Raw genomic sequence first — 21,216 nt, 5'->3', positions numbered from 1 at the left:
GTGAATTAACAGAACACTAAGCAGTTTCTCAGAAAGCTTCTTTCCAGATTTCATCTGAGGATATTTCCTTTTTCACCATAGCCTTCTATGGGCTTCCCAATATCACTTTGCCAATTCCACAAGAACTGTCTTAGAGAAAGGCTTCTTGAGGGGAAAACTGTAACTCTGTGAGATGATTTCACAGAACACAAAGAGGTTTCTCAGAAAGCTTCTTTCTCTTTGTTATCGGAGGATATTTCCTTTGGCCCTATAGTCTTCAAAGGGATCCGAAATATCTGTTCTCAGATTCCACAGAAATAAGGCTAGCAAAGAGATCCACGAAATACAGATGTAACTCTGTGAGATGAATTAACAGAACACTAAGCAGTTCTTCAGAAAGCTTCTTTCCAGATTTCATCTGAGGATATTTCCTTTTTCACCATAGCCCTCTATGGGCTTCCAAATATCACTCTGCCAATTCCACAAGAACTGTCTTAGCGAAAGGCTTCTTGAGGCTAAAGCTGTAACTCTGTGAGATGATTTCACAGAACACAAAGAAGTTTCTCAGAAAGCTTCTTTCTCTTTGTTATCGGAGGATATTTCCTTTGGCCCTATAGTCTTCAAAGGGATCCGAAATATCTGTTCTCAGATTCCACAGAAATAAGGCTACCAAAGAGATCCACGAAATACAGATGTAACTCTGTGAGGTGAATTTACAGAACACTAAGCAGTTTCTCAGAAAGCTTCTTTCCAGATTTCATCTGAGGATATTTCCTTTTTCACCATAGCCCTCTAAGGGCTACCAAATATCACTCTGCCAATTCCACAAGAACTGTCTTAGCGAAAGGCTTCTTGTAGGGAAAGATGTAACTCTGTGAGATGATTTCACAGAACACAAAGAAGTTTCTCAGAAAGCTTCATTCTCTTTGTTATCGGAGAATATTTCCTTTGGCCCTATTGTCTTCAAAGGGATCGGAAATATCTGTTCTCAGATTCCACAGAAATAAGGCTAGCAAAGAGATCCACGAAATACAGATGTAACTCTGTGAGATGAATTAACAGAACACTAAGCTGTTTCTCAGAAAGCTTCTTGCCAGATTTCATCTGAGGATGTTTCGTATTTCACCATAGCCCTCTAGGGGCTTCCATATATCACTTTGCCAATTCCACAAGAATTGTCTTAGCGAAAGGCTTCTTGAGGGGAAAGCTCTAACTCTGAGAGATGATTTCACAGAACACAAAGAAGTTTCTCAGAAAGCTTCTTTCTCTTTGTTATCGGAGGATATTTCCTTTGGCCCTAGAGTCTTCAAAGGGATCCGAAATATCTGTTCTCAGATTCCACAGAAATAAGGCTAGCAAAGAGATCCACGAAATACAGATCTAAGTCTGTGAGATGAATTAACAGAACACTAAGCAGTTTCTCAGAAAGCTTCTTTCCAGATTTCATCTGAGGATATTTCCTTTTTCACCATAGCCCTCTATGGGCTTCCAAATATCACTTTGCCAATTCCACAAGAACTGTCTTAGAGAAAGGCTTCTTCTGGGGAAAGCTGTAACTCTGTGATATGATTTCACAGAACACAAAGAAGTTTCTCAGAAAGCTTGATTCTCTTTGTTATCGGAGGATATTTCCTTTGGCCCTATAGACTCCAAAGGGATCCGAAATATCTGTTCTCAGATTCCACAGAAATAAAGCTAGCAAAGAGATCCACGAAATACAGATGTAACTCTGTGAGATGAATTAACAGAACACTAAGCAGTTTCTCAGAAATCTTCTTTCCAGATTTCATTGGAGGATATTTCGTTTTTCACCATAGCCCTCTTGGGGCTTCCAATTATCACTTTGCCAATTCCACAAGAACTGTCTTAGCGAAAGGCTCCTTCTAGGGAAAGCTGTAACTCTGTGAGATGATTTCACAGAACACAAAGAAGTTTCTCAGAAAGCTTCTTTCTGTTTGTTATCGGAGGATATTTCCTTTGGCCCTATAGTCTTCAAAGGGATCCGAAATATCTGTTCTGAGATTCCACAGAAATAAGGCTAGCAAAGAGATCCACGAAATACAGATGTAACTCTGTGAGATGAATTAACAGAACACTAAGCAGTTTCTCAGAAAGCTACCTTCCAGATTTCATCTGAGGATATTTCCTTTTTCACCATAGCCCTCTATGGGCTTCCAAATATCACTTTGCCAGGTCCACAAGAACTGTCTTAGCGAAAGTCTTCTAGACGGGAAAGCTGTAACTCTGTGAGATGATTTCACAGAACACAAAGAAGTTTCTCAGATAGCTTCTTTATCTTTGTCATCGGAGGATATTTCCTTTGGCCCTATAGTCTTCAAAGGGATCCGAAATATCGGTTCTCACATTCCACAGAAATAAGGCTAGCAAAGACAAACACGAAATACAGATGTAACTCTGTGAGATGAATTAACAGAACACTAAGCAGTTTATCAGAAAGCTTCTTTCCAGATTTCATTGGAGGATATTTCGTTTTTCACCATAGCCCTCTTGGGGCTTCCAAATATCACTTTGCCAATTCCACAAGAACTGTCTTAGCGAAAGGCTCCTTCTAGGGAAAGCTGTAACTCTGTGAGATGATTTCACAGAACACAAAGAAGTTTCTCAGAAAGCTTCTTTCTGTTTGTTATCAGAGGATATTTCCTTTGGCCCTATAGTCTTCAAAGGGATCCGAAATATCTGTTCTCAGATTCCACAGAAATAAGGCTAGCAAAGAGATCCACGAAATACAGATGTAACTCTGTGAGATGAATTAACAGAACACTAAGCAGTTTCTCAGAAAGCTTCTTTCCAGATTTCATCTCAGGATATTTCCTTTTTCACCATAGCCCTCTATGGGCTTCCCAGTATCACTTTGCCAATTCCACAAGAACTGTCTTAGCGAAAAGCTTCTAAAGGGGAAAGCTGTAACTCTGTAAGATGATTTCACAGAACACAAAGAAGTTTCTCAGAAAGCTTGTTTCTCTTTGTTATCGGAGGATATTTCCTTTGGCCCTATAGTCTTCAAAGGGATCCGAAATATCTGTTCTCAGATTCCACAGAAATAAGGCTAGCAAAGCGATCCACGAAATACAGATGTAACTCTGTGAGATGAATTAACAGAACACTAAGCAGTTTCTCCGAAACCTTCTTTCCAGATTTCTTCTGAGGATATTTCCTTTTTCACCGTAGCCCTCTATGGGCTTCCAAATATCACTTTGCCAATTCAACAAGAACTGTCTTAGCGAAAGGCTTCTTGAGGGGAAAGCTGTAACTATGTGAGATGATTTCACAGAACACAAAGAAGTTTCTCAGAAAGCTTCTTTCTCTTTGTTATCAGAGGATATTTCCTTTGGCCCTATAGTCTTGAAAGGGATCCGAAATATCTGTTCTCAGATTCCACAGAAATAAGGCTGGCAAAGAGATCCACGAAATACAGATGTAACTCTGTGAGATGAATTAACAGAACACTAAGCAGTTTCTCAGAAAGCTTCTTTCCAGATTTCATCTGAGGATATTTCCTTTTTCACCATAGCCCTCTATTGGATTCCCAATATCACTTTGCCAATTCCACAAGAACTGTCTTAGCGAAAGGCTTCTTGAGGGGAAAGCTGTAACTCTGTGAGATGATTTCACAGAACACAAAGAAGTTTCTCAAAAAGTTTCTTTTTCTTTGTTATCGGAGGATATTTCCTTTGGCCCTACAGTCTCCAAAGGGATCCGAAATATCTCTTCTCAGATTCCCCAGAAATAAGGCTAGCAAAGAGATCCACGAAATACAGATGTAACTCTGTGAGATGAATTAACAGAACACTAAGCAGTTTCTCAGAAAACTTCTTTCCAGATTTCATCTGAGGATATTTCCTTTTTCACCATAGCCCTCTATGGGCTTCCAAATATCACTTTGCCAATTCCACAAGAACTGTCTTAGCGAAAGGCTTCTTGAGGGGAAAGCTCTAACTCTGTGAGATGATTTCACAGAACACAAAGAAGTTTCTCAGAAAGCTTCTTTCTCTTTGTTATCGGAGGATATTTCCTTTGGCCCTATAGTCTTCAAAGGGATCCGAAATATCTGTTCTCAGATTCCACAGAAATAAGGCTAGCAAAGAGATCCACGAAATACAGATGTAACTCTGTGAAATGAATTCACAGAACACTAAGCAGTTTCTCAGAAAGCTTCTTTCCAGATTTCATCGGAGGATATTTCCTTTTTCACCATAGCCCTCTATGGGCTTCCTAATATCACTTTGCCAATTCCACAAGAACTGTCTTAGAGAAAGGCTTCTTCCGGGGAAAGCTGTAACTCTGTGAGATGATTTCGCAGAACACAAAGAGGTTTCTCAGAAAGCTTCTTTCTCTTTGTTATCGGAGGATATTTCCTTTGGCCCTATAGTCTTCAAAGGGATCCGAAATATCGGTTCTCACATTCCACAGAAATAAGGCTAGCAAAGACAAACACGAAATACAGATGTAACTCTGTGAGATGAATTAACAGAACACTAAGCAGTTTGTCAGAAAGCTTCTTTCCAGATTTCATTGGAGGATATTTCCTTTTTCACCATAGCCCTGAATGGGCTTCCAAATATCACTTTGCCAATTCCACAAGAACTGTCTTAGCGAAAGGCTCCTTCTAGGGAAAGCTGTAACTCTGTGAGATGATTTCACAGAACACAAAGAAGTTTCTCAGAAAGCTTCATTCTCTTTGTTATCGGAGGATATTTCCTTTGGCCCTATAGTCTTCAAAGGGATCCGAAATATCTGTTCTCAGATTCCACAGAAATAAGGCTAGCAAAGAGATCCACGAAATACAGATGTAACTCTGTGAGGTGAATTAACAGAACACTAAGCAGTTTCTCAGAAAGCTTCTTTCCAGATTTCATCTGAGGATATTTCCTTTTACACTTAGCCCTCTATGGGCTTCCCAATATCACTTTGCCAATTCCACAAGAACTGTCTTAGCGAAAGGCTTCTTGAGGGGAAAGCTGTAACTCTGTGAGATGATTTCACAGAACACAAAGAAGTTTCTCAGCATGCTTCTTTCTCTTTGTTATCGGAGGATATTTCCTTTGGCCCTATCGTCTTCAAAGGGATCCGAAATATCTGTTCTCAGATTCCACAGAAATAAGGCAAGCAAAGAGATGCACGAAATACAGATGTAACTCTGTGAGGTGAATTAACAGAACACTAAGCAGTTTCTCAGAAAGCTTCTTTCCAGATTTCATCTGAGGATATTTCCTTTTTCACCATAGCCTTCTATGGGCTTCCCAATATCACTTTGCCAATTCCACAAGAACTGTCTTAGAGAAAGGCTTCTTGAGGGGAAAACTGTAACTCTGTGAGATGATTTCACAGAACACAAAGAGGTTTCTCAGAAAGCTTCTTTCTCTTTGTTATCGGAGGATATTTCCTTTGGCCCTATAGTCTTCAAAGGGATCCGAAATATCTGTTCTCAGATTCCACAGAAATAAGGCTAGCAAAGAGATCCACGAAATACAGATGTAACTCTGTGAGATGAATTAACAGAACACTAAGCAGTTCTTCAGAAAGCTTCTTTCCAGATTTCATCTGAGGATATTTCCTTTTTCACCATAGCCCTCTATGGGCTTCCAAATATCACTCTGCCAATTCCACAAGAACTGTCTTAGCGAAAGGCTTCTTGAGGCTAAAGCTGTAACTCTGTGAGATGATTTCACAGAACACAAAGAAGTTTCTCAGAAAGCTTCTTTCTCTTTGTTATCGGAGGATATTTCCTTTGGCCCTATAGTCTTCAAAGGGATCCGAAATATCTGTTCTCAGATTCCACAGAAATAAGGCTACCAAAGAGATCCACGAAATACAGATGTAACTCTGTGAGGTGAATTTACAGAACACTAAGCAGTTTCTCAGAAAGCTTCTTTCCAGATTTCATCTGAGGATATTTCCTTTTTCACCATAGCCCTCTAAGGGCTACCAAATATCACTCTGCCAATTCCACAAGAACTGTCTTAGCGAAAGGCTTCTTGTAGGGAAAGATGTAACTCTGTGAGATGATTTCACAGAACACAAAGAAGTTTCTCAGAAAGCTTCATTCTCTTTGTTATCGGAGAATATTTCCTTTGGCCCTATTGTCTTCAAAGGGATCGGAAATATCTGTTCTCAGATTCCACAGAAATAAGGCTAGCAAAGAGATCCACGAAATACAGATGTAACTCTGTGAGATGAATTAACAGAACACTAAGCAGTTTCTCAGAAAGCTTCTTGCCAGATTTCATCTGAGGATGTTTCGTATTTCACCATAGCCCTCTAGGGGCTTCCATATATCACTTTGCCAATTCCACAAGAATTGTCTTAGCGAAAGGCTTCTTGAGCGGAAAGCTCTAACTCTGAGAGATGATTTCACAGAACACAAAGAAGTTTCTCAGAAAGCTTCTTTCTCTTTGTTATCGGAGGATATTTCCTTTGGCCCTAGAGTCTTCAAAGGGATCCGAAATATCTGTTCTCAGATTCCACAGAAATAAGGCTAGCAAAGAGATCCACGAAATACAGATCTAACTCTGTGAGATGAATTAACAGAACACTAAGCAGTTTCTCAGAAAGCTTCTTTCCAGATTTCATCTGAGGATATTTCCTTTTTCACCATAGCCCTCTATGGGCTTCCAAATATCACTTTGCCAATTCCACAAGAACTGTCTTAGCGAAAGGCTTCTTCTGGGGAAAGCTGTAACTCTGTGAGATGATTTCACAGAACACAAAGAAGTTTCTCAGAAAGCTTCATTCTCTTTGTTATCGGAGGATATTTCCTTTGGCCCTATAGACTCCAAAGGGATCCGAAATATCTGTTCTCAGATTCCACAGAAATAAAGCTAGCAAAGAGATCCACGAAATACAGATGTAACTCTGTGAGATGAATTAACAGAACACTAAGCAGTTTCTCAGAAAGCTTCTTGCCAGATTTCATCTGAGGATGTTTCGTATTTCACCATAGCCCTCTAGGGGCTTCCATATATCACTTTGCCAATTCCACAAGAATTGTCTTAGCGAAAGGCTTCTTGAGGGGAAAGCTCTAACTCTGTGAGATGATTTCACAGAACACAAAAAAGTTTCTCAGAAAGCTTCTTTCTCTTTGTTATCGGAGGATATTTCCTTTGGCCCTATAGTCTTCAAAGGGATCCGAAATATCGGTTCTCAGATTCCACAGAAATAAGGCTAGCAAAGAGATCCACGAAATACAGATGTAACTCTGTGAGATGAATTAACCGAACACTAAGCAGTTTTTAAGAAAGCTTCTTTCCAGATTTCATCTGAGGTTATTTCCTTTTTCACCATAGCCCTCTATGAGCTTCCCAATATCACTTTGCCAATTCCACAAGAACTGTCTTAGCGAAAGGCTTCTTGAGGGGAAAGCTGTCACTCTGTGAGATGATTTCACAGAACACAAAGAAGTTTCTCAGAAAGCTTCTTTCTCTTTGTTATCGGAGGATATTTCCTTTGGCCCTATAGTCTTCAAAGGGATCCGAAATATCTGTTCTCAGATTCCACAGAAATAAGGCTAGCAAAGAGATCCACGAAATACAGATGTAACTCTGTGAGACGAATTAACAGAACACTAAACAGTTTCTCAGAAAGCTTCTTTCCAGATTTCATCTGAGGATATTTCCTTTTTCACCATAGGCCTCCGAGCTTCCCAATATCACTTTGCCAATTCCACAAGAACTGCCTTTGCGAAAGGCTTCTTGAGGGGAAAGCTGTAACTCTGTGAGATGATTTCACAGAACACAAACAAGTTTCTCAGAAAGATTCCTTCTCTTCGTTATCGGAGGATATTTCCTTTGGCCCTGTAGTCTTCAAAGGGATCCGAAATATCTGTTCTCAGATTCCACAGAAATAATGCTAGCAAAGAGATCCACGAAATACAGATGTAACTCTGTGAGATGAATTAACAGAACACCTAGTAGTTTCTCAGAAAGCTTCTTTCCAGATTTCATCTGAGGATATTTCCTTTTTCACAATAGCCCTCTATGGGGTTCCAAATATCACTTTGCCAGTTCCACAAGAACTGTCTTAGCGAAAGTCTTCTAGAGGGGAAAGCTGTGACTCTGTGAGATGATTTCACAGAACACAAAGAAGTTTCTCAGAAAGCTTCTTTCTCTTTGTTATCGGAGGATATTTCCTTTGGCCCTATAGTCTTCAAAGGGATCCGAAATATCGGTTCTCACATTCCACAGAAATAAGGCTAGCAAAGACAAACACGAAATACAGGAGTAACTCTGTGAGATGAATTAACAGAACACTAAGCAGTTTCTCAGAAAGCTTCTTTCCAGATTTCATCGGAGGATATTTCCTTTTTCACCATAGCCCTCTTGGGGCTTCCAAATATCACTTTGCCAATTCCACAAAAACTGTCTTAGCGAAAGGCTCCTTCTAGGTAAAGCTATAACTCTGTGAGATGATTTCACAGAACACAAAGAAGTTTCTCAGAAAGCTTCTTTCTCTTTGTTATCGGAGGATACTTCTTTTGGCCCAATAGTCTTCAAAGGGATCCCAAATATCTGTTCTCAGTTTCCACAGAAATAATGCTAGCAAAGAGATCCACGAAATATAGATGTAACTCTGTGAGATGAATTAACAGAACACTAAGCAGTTTCTCAGAAAGCTTCTTTCCAGATTTCATCTGAGGATATTTCCTTTTTCACCTTAGCCCTCTATGGGCATCCATATATCTCTTTGCCAATTCCACAAGAACTGTCTTAGCGAAAGGCTTCTTGAGGGGAAAGCTGTAACTCTGTGAGATGATTTAACAGAACACAAAGAAGTTTCTCAGAAAGCTTCATTCTCTTTGTTATCGGAGGATATTTCCTTTGGCCCTATAGTCTTTAAAGGGATCCGAAATATATGTTCTCAGATTCCACAGAAATAAGGCTGGCAAATAGATCCACGAAATACAGATGTAACTCTGTGAGATGCATTAAGAGAACGCTAAGCAGTTTCTCAGAAAGCTTCTTTCCAGATTTCATCTGAAGATACTTCCTTTTTCACCATAGCCCTCTATGGGCTTCTCAATATCACTTTGCCAATTCCACAAGAACTGTCTTAGCGAAAGGCTTCTTCTACGGAAAGCTGTAACTCTGTGAGATGATTTCACAGAACACAAAGAATTTTTTGAGAAAGCTTCTTTATCTTTGTTATCGGAGGATATTTCCTTTGGCCCTATAGTCTTCAAAGGGATCCGAAATATCTGTTCTCAGATTCCACAGAAATAAGGCTAGCAAAGAGATCCACGAAATACAGATGTAACTCTGTGAGATGAATTAACAGAACACTAAGCAGTTTCTCAGAAAGCTTCTTTCCAGATTTCATCTGAGGATATTTTGTTTTTTACCATAGCCCTCTATGGGCTTCCCAGTATCACTTTGCCAATTCCCCAAGAACTGTCTTAGCGAAATGCTTCTAGAGGGGAAAGCTGTAACTCTGTGAGATGATTTCACAGAACACAAAGAAGTTTCTCAGAAAGCTTCTTTCTCTTTGTTATCGGAGGATATTTCCTTTGGCCCTATAGTCTCCAAAGGGATCCGAAATATCTGTTCTCAGATTCCCCAGAAATAAGGCTAGCAAAGAGATCCACGAAATACAGATGTAACTCTGTGAGATGAATTAACAGAACACTAAGCAGTTTCTCAGAAAGCTTCTTTCCAGATTTCATCTGAGGATATTTCCTTTTTCACCATAGCTCTCTATGGGCTTCCAAATATCACTTTGCCAATTCCACAAGAACTGTCTTATCGAAAGGCTTCTTGAGGGGAAAACTGTTACTCTGTGAGATGATTTCACAGAACACAAAGAAGTTTCTCAGAAAGCTTCTTTCTCTTTGTTATCGGAGGATATTTCCTTTGGCCCTATAGTCTTTAAAGGGATCCGAAATATCTGTTCTCAGATTCCACAGAAATAAGGCAAGCAAAGAGATCCACTAAATACAGATGTAACTCTGTGAGATGAATTAACAGAACACTAAGCAGTTTCTCAGAAAGCTTCTTTCCAGATTTCATCTCAGGATATTTCCTTTTTCACCATAGCACTCTATGGGCTTCCCAATATCACTTTGCCAATTCCACAAGAACTGTCTTAGTGAAAGGCTTCTTGAGGGAAAAGCTGTAACTCTGTGAGATGATTTCACAGAACACAAAGAAGCTTCTCAGAAAGCTTCTTTCTCTTTGTTATCGGAGGATATTTCCTTTGGCCCTATAGTCTTCAAAGGGATCCAAAATATCTGTTCTCAGATTCCACAGAAATAAGGCTAGCAAAGAGATCCACGAAATACAGATGTAACTCTGTGAGATGAATTAACAGAACACTAAGCAGTTTCTCAGAAAGCTTCTTTCCAGATTTCATCTGAGGATATTTCCTTTTTCACCTTAGCCCTCTATGGGCTACCAAATATCACTTTGCCAATTCCACAAGAACAGTCTTAGCGAAAGGCTTCTTCTAGTGAAAGCTGTAACTCTGTGAGATGATTTCACAGAACACTAAGAAGTTTCTCAGAAAGCTTCTTTCTCTTTTTTATCGGAGGATATTCCTTTGGCCCTATAGTCTTCAAAGGGATCCTAAATATCTGTTCTCAGATTCCACAGAAATAAGGCTAGCAAAGAGATCCACGAAATACAGATGTAACTCTGTGAGATGAATTAACAGAACACTAAGCAGTTTCTCAGAAAGCTTCCTTTCCAGATTTCATCGGAGGATATTTCCTTTTTCACCATAGCCCTCTATGGGCTTCCTAATATCACTTTGCCAATTCCACAAGAACTGTCTTAGAGAAAGGCTTCTTCAGGGGAAAGCTGTAACTCTGTGAGATGATTTCGCAGAACACAAAGAGGTTTCTCAGAAAGCTTCTTTCTCTTTGTTATCGGAGGATATTTCCTTTGGCCCTATAGTCTTCAAAGGGATCCGAAATATCGGTTCTCACATTCCACAGAAATAAGGCTAGCAAAGACAAACACGAAAAACAGATGTAACTCTGTGAGATGAATTAACAGAACACTAAGCAGTTTCTCAGAAAGCTTCTTTCCAGATTTCATTGGAGGATATTTCCTTTTTCACCATAGCCCTGAATGGGCTTCCAAATATCACTTTGCCAATTCCACAAGAACTGTCTTAGCGAAAGGCTCCTTCTAGGGAAAGCTGTAACTCTGTGAGATGATTTCACAGAACACAAAGAAGTTTCTCAGAAAGCTTCATTCTCTTTGTTATCGGAGGATATTTACTTTGGCCCTATAATCTTCAAAGGGATCCGAAATATCTGTTCTCAGATTCCACAGAAATAAGGCTAGCAAAGAGATCCACGAAATACACATGTAACTCTGTGAGGTGAATTTACAGAACACTAAGCAGTTTCTCAGAAAGCTTCTTTCCAGATTTCATCTGAGGATATTTCCTTTTTCACCATAGCCCTCTTGGGGCTTCCAAATATCACTTTGCCAATTCCACAAGAACTGTCTTAGCGAAAGGCTTCATCTAGGGAAAGCTGTAACTCTGTGAGATGATTTCACAGAACACAAAGAAGTTTCTCAGAAAGCTTCTTACTCTTTGTTTTCGGAGGATATTTCCTTTGGCCCTATAGTCTTTAAAGGGATCCGAAATATATGTTCTCAGATTCCACAGAAATAAGGCTAGCAAATAGATCCACGAAATACAGATGTAACTCTGTGAGATGCATTAAGAGAACGCTAAGCAGTTTCTCAGAAAGCTTCTTTCCAGATTTCATCTGAAGATACTTCCTTTTTCACCATAGCCCTCTATGGGCTTCTCAATATCACTTTGCCAATTCCACAAGAACTGTCTAGAAAGAAGCGAAAGGCTTCTTCTACGGAAAGCTGTAACTCTGTGAGATGATTTCACAGAACACAAAGAATTTTCTGAGAAAGCTTCTTTATCTTTGTTATCGGAGGATATTTCCTTTGGCCCTATAGTCTTCAAAGGGATCCGAAATATCTGTTCTCAGATTCCACAGAAATAAGGCTAGCAAAGAGATCCACGAAATACAGATGTAACTCTGTGAGGTGAATTAACAGAACACTAAGCAGTTTCTCAGAAAGCTTCTTTCCAGATTTCATCTGAGGATATTTTGTTTTTTACCATAGCCCTCTATGGGCTTCCCAGTATCACTTTGCCAATTCCCCAAGAACTGTCTTAGCGAAATGCTTCTAGAGGGAAAAGCTGTAACTCTGTGAGATGATTTCACAGAACACAAAGAAGTTTCTCAGAAAGCTTCTTTCTCTTTGTTATCGGAGGATATTTCCTTTGGCCCTATAGTCTCCAAAGGGATCCGAAATATCTGTTCTCAGTTCCCCAGAAATAAGGCTAGCAAAGAGATCCACGAAATACAGATGTAACTCTGTGAGATGAATTAACAGAACACTAAGCAGTTTCTCAGAAAGCTTCTTTCCAGATTTCATCTGAGGATATTTCCTTTTTCACCATAGCTCTCTATGGGCTTCCAAATATCACTTTGCCAATTCCACAAGAACTGTCTTAGCGAAAGGCTTCTTGAGGGGAAAACTGTAACTCTGTGAGATGATTTCACAGAACACAAAGAAGTTTCTCAGAAAGCTTCTTTCTCTTTGTTATCGGAGGATATTTCCTTTGGCCCTATAGTCTTTAAAGGGATCCGAAATATCTGTTCTCAGATTCCACAGAAATAAGGCAAGCAAAGAGATCCACTAAATACAGATGTAACTCTGTGAGATGAATTAACACAACACTAAGCAGTTTCTCAGAAAGCTTCTTTCCAGATTTCATCTCAGGATATTTCCTTTTTCACCATAGCACTCTATGGGCTTCCCAATATCACTTTGCCAATTCCACAAGAACTGTCTTAGTGAAAGGCTTCTTGAGGGAAAAGCTGTAACTCTGTGAGATGATTTCACAGAACACAAAGAAGTTTCTCAGAAAGCTTCTTTCTCTTTGTTATCGGAGGATATTTCCTTTGGCCCTATAGTCTTCAAAGGGATCCAAAATATCTGTTCTCAGATTCCACAGAAATAAGGGTAGCAAAGAGATCCACGAAATACAGATGTAACTCTGTGAGATGAATTAACAGAACACTAAGCAGTTTCTCAGAAAGCTTCTTTCCAGATTTCATCTGAGGATATTTCCTTTTTCACCTTAGCCCTCTATGGGCTACCAAATATCACTTTGCCAATTCCACAAGAACAGTCTTAGCGAAAGGCTTCTTCTAGTGAAAGCTGTAACTCTGTGAGATGATTTCACAGAACACTAAGAAGTTTCTCAGAAAGCTTCCTTCTCTTTGTTATCGGAGGATATTCCTTTGGCCCTATAGTCTTCAAAGGGATCCTAAATATCTGTTCTCAGATTCCACAGAAATAAGGCTAGCAAAGAGATCCACGAAATACAGATGTAACTCTGTGAGATGAATAACAGAACACTAAGCAGTTTCTCAGAAAGCTTCTTTCCAGATTTCATCGGAGGATATTTCCTTTTTCACCATAGCCCTCTATGGGCTTCCTAATATCACTTTGCCAATTCCACAAGAACTGTCTTAGAGAAAGGCTTCTTCAGGGGAAAGCTGTAACTCTGTGAGATGATTTCGCAGAACACAAAGAGGTTTCTCAGAAAGCTTCTTTCTCTTTGTTATCGGAGGATATTTCCTTTGGCCCTATAGTCTTCAAAGGGATCCGAAATATCGTTCTCACATTCCACAGAAATAAGGCTAGCAAAGACAAACACGAAATACAGATGTAACTCTGTGAGATGAATTAACAGAACACTAAGCAGTTTCTCAGAAAGCTTCTTTCCAGATTTCATTGGAGGATATTTCCTTTTTCACCATAGCCCTGAATGGGCTTCCAAATATCACTTTGCCAATTCCACAAGAACTGTCTTAGCGAAAGGCTCCTTCTAGGGAAAGCTGTAACTCTGTGAGATGATTTCACAGAACACAAAGAAGTTTCTCAGAAAGCTTCATTCTCTTTGTTATCGGAGGATATTTCCTTTGGCCCTATAGTCTTCAAAGGGATCCGAAATATCTGTTCTCAGATTCCACAGAAATAAGGCTAGCAAAGAGATCCACGAAATACACATGTAACTCTGTGAGGTGCATTTACAGAACACTAAGCAGTTTCTCAGAAAGCTTCTTTCCAGATTTCATCTGAGGATATTTCCTTTTTCACCATAGCCCTCTTGGGGCTTCCAAATATCACTTTGCCAATTCCACAAAAACTGTCTTAGCGAAAGGCTCCTTCTAGGGAAAGCTATAACTCTGTGAGATGATTTCACAGAACACAAAGAAGTTTCTCAGAAAGCTTCTTTCTGTTTGTTATCGGAGGATATTTCCTTTGGCCCTATAGTCTTCAAAGGGATCCGAAATATCTGTTCTCAGATGCCACAGAAATAAGGGTAGCAAAGAGATCCACGAAATACAGATGTAACTCTGTGAGATGAATTCACAGAACACTAAGCAGTTTCTCAGAAAGCTTCTTTCCAGATTTCATCTGAGGATATTTCCTTTTTCACCATACATCTCTAGGGGCTTCCAGATAGCACTTTGCCAATTCCACAAGAACTGTCTTAGCGAAAGGCTTCTTCTACGGAAAGCTGTAACTCTGTGAGATGATTTCACAGAACACAAAGAATTTTCTGAGAAAGCTTCTTTATCTTTGTTATCGGAGGATATTTCCTTTGGCCCTATAGTCTTCAAAGGGATCCGAAATATCTGTTCTCAGATTCCACAGAAATAAGGCAAGCAAAGAGATCCACGAAATACAGATGTAACTCTGTGAGGTGAATTAACAGAACACTAAGCAGTTTCTCAGAAAGCTTCTTTCCAGATTTCATCTGAGGATATTTTGTTTTTTACCATAGCCCTCTATGGGCTTCCCAGTATCACTTTGCCAATTCCCCAAGAACTGTCTTAGCGAAATGCTTCTAGAGGGGAAAGCTGTAACTCTGTGAGATGATTTCACAGAACACAAAGAAGTTTCTCAGAAAGCTTCTTTCTCTTTGTTATCGGAGGATATTTCCTTTGGCCCTATAGTCTCCAAAGGGATCCGAAATATCTGTTCTCAGATTCCCCAGAAATAAGGCTAGCAAAGAGATCCACGAAATACAGATGTAACTCTGTGAGATGAATTAACAGAACACTAAGCAGTTTCTCAGAAAGCTTCTTTCCAGATTTCATCTGAGGATATTTCCTTTTTCACCATAGCTCTCTATGGGCTTCCAAATATCACTTTGCCAATTCCACAAGAACTGTCTTATCGAAAGGCTTCTTGAGGGGAAAACTGTTACTCTGTGAGATGATTTCACAGAACACAAAGAAGTTTCTCAGAAAGCTTCTTTCTCTTTGTTATCGGAGGATATTTCCTTTGGCCCTATAGTCTTTAAAGGGATCCGAAATATCTGTTCTCAGATTCCACAGAAATAAGGCAAGCAAAGAGATCCACTAAATACAGATGTAACTCTGTGAGATGAATTAACAGAACACTAAGCAGTTTCTCAGAAAGCTTCTTTCCAGATTTCATCTCAGGATATTTCCTTTTTCACCATAGCACTCTATGGGCTTCCCAATATCACTTTGCCAATTCCACAAGAACTGTCTTAGTGAAAGGCTTCTTGAGGGAAAAGCTGTAACTCTGTGAGATGATTTCACAGAACACAAAGAAGCTTCTCAGAAAGCTTCTTTCTCTTTGTTATCGGAGGATATTTCCTTTGGCCCTATAGTCTTCAAAGGGATCCAAAATATCTGTTCTCAGATTCCACAGAAATAAGGCTAGCAAAGAGATCCACGAAATACAGATGTAACTCTGTGAGATGAATTAACAGAACACTAAGCAGTTTCTCAGAAATCTTCTTTCCAGATTTCATCTGAGGATATTTCCTTTTTCACCTTAGCCCTCTATGGGCTACCAAATATCACTTTGCCAATTCCACAAGAACAGTCTTAGCGAAAGGCTTCTTCTAGTGAAAGCTGTAACTCTGTGAGATGATTTCACAGAACACTAAGAAGTTTCTCAGAAAGCTTCTTTCTCTTTTTTATCGGAGGATATTCCTTTGGCCCTATAGTCTTCAAAGGGATCCTAAATATCTGTTCTCAGATTCCACAGAAATAAGGCTAGCAAAGAGATCCACGAAATACAGATGTAACTCTGTGAGATGAATTAACAGAACACTAAGCAGTTTCTCAGAAAGCTTCCTTTCCAGATTTCATCGGAGGATATTTCCTTTTTCACCATAGCCCTCTATGGGCTTCCTAATATCACTTTGCCAATTCCACAAGAACTGTCTTAGAGAAAGGCTTCTTCAGGGGAAAGCTGTAACTCTGTGAGATGATTTCGCAGAACACAAAGAGGTTTCTCAGAAAGCTTCTTTCTCTTTGTTATCGGAGGATATTTCCTTTGGCCCTATAGTCTTCAAAGGGATCCGAAATATCGGTTCTCACATTCCACAGAAATAAGGCTAGCAAAGACAAACACGAAAAACAGATGTAACTCTGTGAGATGAATTAACAGAACACTAAGCAGTTTCTCAGAAAGCTTATTTCCAGATTTCATTGGAGGATATTTCCTTTTTCACCATAGCCCTGAATGGGCTTCCAAATATCACTTTGCCAATTCCACAAGAACTGTCTTAGCGAAAGGCTCCTTCTAGGGAAAGCTGTAACTCTGTGAGATGATTTCACAGAACACAAAGAAGTTTCTCAGAAAGCTTCATTCTCTTTGTTATCGGAGGATATTTACTTTGGCCCTATAATCTTCAAAGGGATCCGAAATATCTGTTCTCAGATTCCACAGAAATAAGGCTAGCAAAGAGATCCACGAAATACACATGTAACTCTGTGAGGTGAATTTACAGAACACTAAGCAGTTTCTCAGAAAGCTTCTTTCCAGATTTCATCTGAGGATATTTCCTTTTTCACCATAGCCCTCTTGGGGCTTCCAAATATCACTTTGCCAATTCCACAAGAACTGTCTTAGCGAAAGGCTTCATCTAGGGAAAGCTGTAACTCTGTGAGATGATTTCACAGAACACAAAGAAGTTTCTCAGAAAGCTTCTTACTCTTTGTTTTCGGAGGATATTTCCTTTGGCCCTATAGTCTTTAAAGGGATCCGAAATATATGTTCTCAGATTCCACAGAAATAAGGCTAGCAAATAGATCCACGAAATACAGATGTAACTCTGTGAGATGCATTAAGAGAACGCTAAGCAGTTTCTCAGAAAGCTTCTTTCCAGATTTCATCTGAAGATACTTCCTTTTTCACCATAGCCCTCTATGGGCTTCTCAATATCACTTTGCCAATTCCACAAGAACTGTCTAGAAAGAAGCGAAAGGCTTCTTCTACGGAAAGCTGTAACTCTGTGAGATGATTTCACAGAACACAAAGAATTTTCTGAGAAAGCTTCTTTATCTTTGTTATCGGAGGATATTTCCTTTGGCCCTATAGTCTTCAAAGGGATCCGAAATATCTGTTCTCAGATTCCACAGAAATAAGGCTAGCAAAGAGATCCACGAAATACAGATGTAACTCTGTGAGGTGAATTAACAGAACACTAAGCAGTTTCTCAGAAAGCTTCTTTCCAGATTTCATCTGAGGATATTTTGTTTTTTACCATAGCCCTCTATGGGCTTCCCAGTATCACTTTGCCAATTCCCCAAGAACTGTCTTAGCGAAATGCTTCTAGAGGGAAAAGCTGTAACTCTGTGAGATGATTTCACAGAACACAAAGAAGTTTCTCAGAAAGCTTCTTTCTCTTTGTTATCGGAGGATATTTCCTTTGGCCCTATAGTCTCCAAAGGGATCCGAAATATCTGTTCTCAGTTCCCCAGAAATAAGGCTAGCAAAGAGATCCACGAAATACAGATGTAACTCTGTGAGATGAATTAACAGAACACTAAGCAGTTTCTCAGAAAGCTTCTTTCCAGATTTCATCTGAGGATATTTCCTTTTTCACCATAGCTCTCTATGGGCTTCCAAATATCACTTTGCCAATTCCACAAGAACTGTCTTAGCGAAAGGCTTCTTGAGGGGAAAACTGTAACTCTGTGAGATGATTTCACAGAACACAAAGAAGTTTCTCAGAAAGCTTCTTTCTCTTTGTTATCGGAGGATATTTCCTTTGGCCCTATAGTCTTTAAAGGGATCCGAAATATCTGTTCTCAGATTCCACAGAAATAAGGCAAGCAAAGAGATCCACTAAATACAGATGTAACTCTGTGAGATGAATTAACACAACACTAAGCAGTTTCTCAGAAAGCTTCTTTCCAGATTTCATCTCAGGATATTTCCTTTTTCACCATAGCACTCTATGGGCTTCCCAATATCACTTTGCCAATTCCACAAGAACTGTCTTAGTGAAAGGCTTCTTGAGGGAAAAGCTGTAACTCTGTGAGATGATTTCACAGAACACAAAGAAGTTTCTCAGAAAGCTTCTTTCTCTTTGTTATCGGAGGATATTTCCTTTGGCCCTATAGTCTTCAAAGGGATCCAAAATATCTGTTCTCAGATTCCACAGAAATAAGGGTAGCAAAGAGATCCACGAAATACAGATGTAACTCTGTGAGATGAATTAACAGAACACTAAGCAGTTTCTCAGAAAGCTTCTTTCCAGATTTCATCTGAGGATATTTCCTTTTTCACCTTAGCCCTCTATGGGCTACCAAATATCACTTTGCCAATTCCACAAGAACAGTCTTAGCGAAAGGCTTCTTCTAGTGAAAGCTGTAACTCTGTGAGATGATTTCACAGAACACTAAGAAGTTTCTCAGAAAGCTTCTTTCTCTTTGTTATCGGAGGATATTCCTTTGGCCCTATAGTCTTCAAAGGGATCCTAAATATCTGTTCTCAGATTCCACAGAAATAAGGCTAGCAAAGAGATCCACGAAATACAGATGTAACTCTGTGAGATGAATAACAGAACACTAAGCAGTTTCTCAGAAAGCTTCTTTCCAGATTTCATCGGAGGATATTTCCTTTTTCACCATAGCCCTCTATGGGCTTCCTAATATCACTTTGCCAATTCCACAAGAACTGTCTTAGAGAAAGGCTTCTTCAGGGGAAAGCTGTAACTCTGTGAGATGATTTCGCAGAACACAAAGAGGTTTCTCAGAAAGCTTCTTTCTCTTTGTTATCGGAGGATATTTCCTTTGGCCCTATAGTCTTCAAAGGGATCCGAAATATCGTTCTCACATTCCACAGAAATAAGGCTAGCAAAGACAAACACGAAATACAGATGTAACTCTGTGAGATGAATTAACAGAACACTAAGCAGTTTCTCAGAAAGCTTCTTTCCAGATTTCATTGGAGGATATTTCCTTTTTCACCATAGCCCTGAATGGGCTTCCAAATATCACTTTGCCAATTCCACAAGAACTGTCTTAGCGAAAGGCTCCTTCTAGGGAAAGCTGTAACTCTGTGAGATGATTTCACAGAACACAAAGAAGTTTCTCAGAAAGCTTCATTCTCTTTGTTATCGGAGGGTATTTCCTTTGGCCCTATAGTCTTCAAAGGGATCCGAAATATCTGTTCTCAGATTCCACAGAAATAAGGCTAGCAAAGAGATCCACGAAATACACATGTAACTCTGTGAGGTGAATTTACAGAACACTAAGCAGTTTCTCAGAAAGCTTCTTTCCAGATTTCATCTGAGGATATTTCCTTTTTCACCATAGCCCTCTTGGGGCTTCCAAATATCACTTTGCCAATTCCACAAAAACTGTCTTAGCGAAAGGCTCCTTCTAGGGAAAGCTATAACTCTGTGAGATGATTTCACAGAACACAAAGAAGTTTCTCAGAAAGCTTCTTTCTGTTTGTTATCGGAGGATATTTCCTTTGGCCCTATAGTCTTCAAAGGGATCCGAAATATCTGTTCTCAGATGCCACAGAAATAAGGGTAGCAAAGAGATCCACGAAATACAGATGTAACTCTGTGAGATGAATTCACAGAACACTAAGCAGTTTCTCAGAAAGCTTCTTTCCAGATTTCATCTGAGGATATTTCCTTTTTCACCATACATCTCTAGGGGCTTCCAGATAGCACTTTGCCAATTCCACAAGAACTGTCTTAGCGAAAGGCTTCTTCTACGGAAAGCTGTAACTCTGTGAGATGATTTCACAGAACACAAAGAATTTTCTGAGAAAGCTTCTTTATCTTTGTTATCGGAGGATATTTCCTTTGGCCCTATAGTCTTCAAAGGGATCCGAAATATCTGTTCTCAGATTCCACAGAAATAAGGCAAGCAAAGAGATCCACGAAATACAGATGTAACTCTGTGAGGTGAATTAACAGAACACTAAGCAGTTTCTCAGAAAGCTTCTTTCCAGATTTCATCTGAGGATATTTTGTTTTTTACCATAGCCCTCTATGGGCTTCCCAGTATCACTTTGCCAATTCCCCAAGAACTGTCTTAGCGAAATGCTTCTAGAGGGGAAAGCTGTAACTCTGTGAGATGATTTCACAGAACACAAAGAAGTTTCTCAGAAAGCTTCTTTCTCTTTGTTATCGGAGGATATTTCCTTTGGCCCTATAGTCTCCAAAGGGATCCGAAATATCTGTTCTCAGATTCCCCAGAAATAAGGCTAGCAAAGAGATCCACGAAATACAGATGTAACTCTGTGAGATGAATTAATAGAACACTAAGCAGTTTCTCAGAAAGCTTCTTTCCAGATTTCATCTGAGGATATTTCCTTTTTCACCATAGCTCTCTATGGGCTTCCAAATATCACTTTGCCAATTCCACAAGAACTGTCTTATCGAAAGGCTTCTTGAGGGGAAAACTGTAACTCTGTGAGATGATTTCACAGAACACAAAGAAGTTTCTCAGAAAGCTTCTTTCTCTTTGTTATCGGAGGATATTTCCTTTGGCCCTATAGTCTTTAAAGGGATCCGAAATATCTGTTCTCAGATTCCACAGAAATAAGGCAAGCAAAGAGATCCACTAAATACAGATGTAACTCTGTGAGATGAATTAACAGAACACTAAGCAGTTTCTCAGAAAGCTTCTTTCCAGATTTCATCTCAGGATATTTCCTTTTTCACCATAGCACTCTATGGGCTTCCCAATATCACTTTGCCAATTCCACAAGAACTGTCTTAGTGAAAGGCTTCTTGAGGGAAAAGCTGTAACTCTGTGAGATGATTTCACAGAACACAAAGAAGTTTCTCAGAAAGCTTCTTTCTCTTTGTTATCGGAGGATATTTCCTTTGGCCCTATAGTCCTCAAAGGGATCCAAAATATCTGTTCTCAGATTCCAC

Source organism: Macaca fascicularis, chromosome 15 (assembly GCF_037993035.2).
Source record: "Macaca fascicularis isolate 582-1 chromosome 15, T2T-MFA8v1.1".
Classification (NCBI taxonomy): domain Eukaryota; kingdom Metazoa; phylum Chordata; class Mammalia; order Primates; family Cercopithecidae; genus Macaca; species Macaca fascicularis.
This window is presented reverse-complemented; position numbering follows the sequence as displayed.